Source organism: Limulus polyphemus, unplaced genomic scaffold (assembly GCF_000517525.1).
Source record: "Limulus polyphemus unplaced genomic scaffold, Limulus_polyphemus-2.1.2 Scaffold9084, whole genome shotgun sequence".
NCBI lineage: Eukaryota > Metazoa > Arthropoda > Merostomata > Xiphosura > Limulidae > Limulus > Limulus polyphemus.
Genome location: NW_013674694.1, coordinates 2,345 through 7,547, shown reverse-complemented (window position 1 = coordinate 7,547; position 5,203 = coordinate 2,345).

Here is a 5,203-nt window from a genome sequence, read left to right as displayed (position 1 = left end):
AGATATTATAGATTATAAGTTATTCTATATACCAGCAAGAATGCAGCTCGACTGTTTCTTGTTTGTGAGATATTATAGATTATAAGTTATTCTATATACCAGCAAGAATGCAGCTCGACTGTTTCTTGTTTGTGAGATATTATAGATTATAAGTTATTCTATATACCAGCAAGAATGCAGCTCGACTGTTTCTTGTTTGTGAGATATATATGTCTGCGTGGTGTCGTATGGTGCTAGTGTCGACCATGTTTAATCTTCAGTGTTTGTTCTTTACTTCGGTGAAGAACAAACCTTCTCTCACTAAACACGCAAGAACCTAAACACTGCTGTTTTCTTGGTGTTATGTGAGCCGAATGGAAATAATCGTGTGTTCATGAATATTAGTCGCCCCTACAAACTTCCTCTCAGCCGTGACGAGTGGCTTTACATGTTGAGAAACTAGGGTTAACAATCAATACGAAAACATTGAAATATACATACTTTCAGTTTCGATTACGTGTTCACTCGCGGGCTCTAGATATTACAACTTTAGTCAGTGAAAACAAAGAGGAAAACTTCTCCAATTATCAGACTTTTCTTTTCAGGAATACACGCGTTCGATAGAAAAGTTGATGGACAACCTGCTCTTTATAGTGGATTCAATTACACAGCAATGAAACCCCGATCAATCTTGCTCCCGGCCGGAAGAAACATTGACGGTGAGAGACGGATGGTGCTTGGAATTTTTCTTGTACTTTTCCTGTTCTGAATTCAAATCACGAGATGTGAAATAGATTTACCAATAACTGATTGTAAGCATTAACTGATGTTACTGCCCTAAAAAAGAAACTTATTTTCCTCAGCCGTTCCAAGATAACAACACATAGTAAATACAGTCATCGAAATGGTCAATCCATTTACTGTCTATAGATGGGCAGCATGAAAAATTATCTACAGTGCATCTCTTGGAAAGATGTAACGTCTTCATACGCTTCTTGAGAGTACCCCTGTTTTATTGTTATTAGGGCAAACCAATGTATATTTCTTTACGCTACATCTTTTCAAATATAAGGCACTAAAAAACCCAGACTTTGGAACCAAGAAAATTACTTTTCAAAAACGAATGCACTTTATAAAAAAATATTTACAACAAAAATTGATAAACGACGTTAACCCTTTAAAATCAAGCTTTGGTTTGACATTTTGAAAACACAAAAGAAAATTTAAAGAGGTTGGCAAGTAATAACATAGTTATCAAAAAGTTCGGTTCTCTGTGAACCTGGGGTAGAAGACGTCAAGAAAATAGATTGAATTGATCACAAGAAACAGATTATCAGCTGGCGGTAACAGTGTGATCTTTCTAATACAGAGTATAATTTACATGATCATTAAGAAAATAGATTGAATTGATCACAAGAAACAGATTATCAGCTGGCGGTAACAGTGTGATCTTTCTAATACAGAGTATAATTTACATGATCGAATTTCAAAATATATTGTGTATACACTTAGTTAGGGCATACATCTACAGGGTACACATTTTATTACTGTGTACCAATGTGTATATTTTCTTAATATGTACACGTGTAGATAATGTTACATTTTATTAGGACCACAGACTTGATCAAGAGATAAAGTGGAATATCAGTAGCTGTGTTATGATATTCACAGACCACAGACTTGATCAACAGATAAAGTGGAATATCAGTAGCTGTGGATCTGTGAATATCATAAAACAGACTTGATCAACAGATAAAGTGGACTATCAGTAGCTTTGTTATGATATTCACAGACCACAGACTTGATCAACAGATAAAGTGGAATATCAGTAGCTTTGTTATGATATTCACTGATCACAAACTTGATCAAGAGATAAAGTGGAATATCAGTAGCTGTGTTTATGATATTCACAGACCACAGACTTGATCAACAGATAAAGTGGACTATCAGTCGCTGTGTTATGATATTCACAGACCACAGACTTGATCAACAGATAAAATGGACTATCAGTCGCTGTGTTTATTATATTCACAGACCACAGACTTGATCAACAGATAAAGTGGAATATCAGTCGCTGTGTTATGATATTCACAGACCACAGACTTGATCAAAAGATAAAGTGCAATATCAGTCGCTGTGTTTATGATATTCACAGACCACAGACTTGATCAAGAGATAAGGTGGAATATCAGTCGCTGTGTTATGATATTCACAGATCACAGACTTAATCAACAGATAAAGTGGACTATCAGTCGCTGTGTTTATGATATTCACAGACCACAGACTTGATCAACAGGTAAATTGGAATATCAGTCCCTGTGTTATGATATTCACAGATCACAGACTTGATCAAGAGATAAGGTGGGATATCAGTAGCTGTGTTATGATATTCACAGATCACAGACTTTATCAACAGATGATGTGGAATATCAGTAGCTGTGTTTATGATATTCACAGATCACAGACTTTATCAACAGATGATGTGGAATATCAGTAGCTGTGTTTATGATATTCACAGATCACAGACTTAATCAACAGATAAGGTGGAATTTCAGTAGCTATGTTTATGATATTCACATATCACAGACTTGATCAACAGGTAAAGTGGACTATCAGTCGCTGTGTTTATGATATTCACATATCACAGACTTGATCAACAGATAAAGTGGAATATCAGTAGCTATGTTTATGATATTCACATATCACAGACTTGATCAACAGATAAAGTGGAATATCAGTAGCTATGTTTATGATATTCACTGATCATAGACTTGATCAACAGACAAAATAATTTAATATTTTCACAAATTTCGTGAGCCAGAGAAAAAGTTTCAGGTTTTAATTGTGAGATAAGCAGACATACCATTTTGTAGGAACGTTAGGCTTCACAGTATAGTGGTATGTTAATAATAACATTAAAATATATCTTAAACAAGTAAATAACGGTCCTCGGGGAAAATATTAAATAGTAACAAGTTCCATATAATCAAATCGTAATTATTTTCGGTAAAATGTCTTAGAAACTAGTAATCATTATACATGTATATATATACTTGTACGTAACTTTTGTTTCGAAGAGTTCCCTACTGTACTTTTCTTTATTTGCTGGAATCATAACCGTACTTTCCCAAGAACACAAGATTACCGTTTTATGGCTTGTTCTAGTGAGACTTTACTTTTTGAATAATTAGGTAAAAACTTGTCATCACTTGTGAGCTTTAACACTATTTTCTCCGCCACACTAACACCTATAGCATCATGTTACTATCATTAATATGCTGGTACAAAGTTCATATGTCCGAGAAAAAAAAATAGTGCGTTGGTGGATGAGGATATTAATGTTTTAATTCTTCGAGATTACTTGTACACGTTTCTAGTGAGCTAACATTCATTAGGTTATTTGGGTCAGTCTATTAAAAATGACCTTTTAGATGACCTGAGGAAGTATTCTCATTTTCGTTAGAGTTAGAAGGAAATGGTTTAAATAATAGATTGATGGTCAGGAAATCGCGACTGTATTAGGGATACAACAACGTTATTAGATAGGAGAGCCACCTTATTGGTTAAGAACTGCGAAGCCTCGAGGCCAATATGTTTAGAGAAGAGCTTGTTTTGTAAGGTGAGAACTGCCGGATGCGATCTGGTTCGAGATTAGGCACGTGGGAAAACACCACAGGAATCGAGAACAGCGGCAATTTTTAATTACCCTAGATAATTAGAGGAGAAATTCCATTAGCAAGACGGTTCGTTATTGATAGAACTCATTACAGTGAGGGTCTCCTCCCCACTTCCTCCTATTCGGCCATCCTCGTCTCACCGCTAGAGCGTCATATAATTATATAGTACGTCCATATTATAAATGTGTTTTCAGAGACAGGTAAGGAAGCAGCCATCCCTCGAAAGGCAGGTGACGTTACTTCCCGGTCAGAGACAGGAAATCCCGTGGGCTATTAAACAACCTACCGAGGTATCGATAATACTATGTACGAAAAATATACAAGAAAGTCCTAAATTATTACTGGACTTAATTTTATCAGAATTGTGACATTTTGAGAAAAAGAAAAATCGGGTCGAGTTACAAGTACTATTATAACTCAAGGAAAATTGAAATATAACAAAAGTGGAGGGAATTCGTCGAGCGTTTGAGCCAATTTAATATTTGTATTTAAAACCTTATTAATTCTTTGCAACTTTTAAAAACAGTAAACAAGGATCCAAAAAGACTCGTTTATATATCGTAGAAAGAATTTCTAAATTAGATGTTTTTGTTTTTTAAAGCAGGAACTTTGAGAGTTATGCTATCCACCAATTATAAACATATCACACCCACAAGAAAAGTTTCGTATTAGATATCTCTGTTTTATACATGCCCCTGCCAGAGTAAATGAGTTGTCCTAAAAGTGGACTATTACGTCATTCCAGGGGCGAAATATCATGACATCTCAGGAGTGAAATATCTAAAATACAACATATACAGATTACTGTTAAAGCTGTCACAATAATGTAAACTTAGTAATCCAAAATCCAATATATAGAGATCATTGTTAAAACTGTTACAATAATGTAAACTTAGTGATCCAAAATCCAACATATACAGATTACTGTTAAAGCTGTCACAATAATGTAAACTTAGTAATCCAAAATCGAACATATAGAGATCATTGTTAAAACTGTTACAATAATGTAAACTTAGTGATCCAAAATCCAACATATACAGATTACTGTTAAAGCTGTCACAATAATGTAAACTTAGTGATTCAAAATCCAACATATACAGATTACTGTTAAGCTGCTACAATAATGTAAACTTAGTGATCCAAAATCCAACATATAGAGATCATTGTTAAAGCTGCTACAATAATGTAAACTTAATGATCCAAAATCCAACATATAGAGATCATTGTTAAAACTGCTACAATAATGTAAACTTAGTGATCCAAAATCCAACATATACAGATTACTGTTAAAGCTGTCACAATAATGTAAACTTAATGATCCAAAATCCAACATATAGAGATCATTGTTAAAACTGTTACAATAGTGTACAGTCACAAAGTTATTGAGTGAAAAGCGCCACCTTTGAAATAACGCTGATAAACATGAAACTTAATTATCGATTTATTCCATACTTCTGTTTATAGATTCATCAGTTTATTCCATACTTCTGTTAATAGATTCATCAGTTTATTCCATACTTCTGTCTATAGATTCATCAGTTTATTCC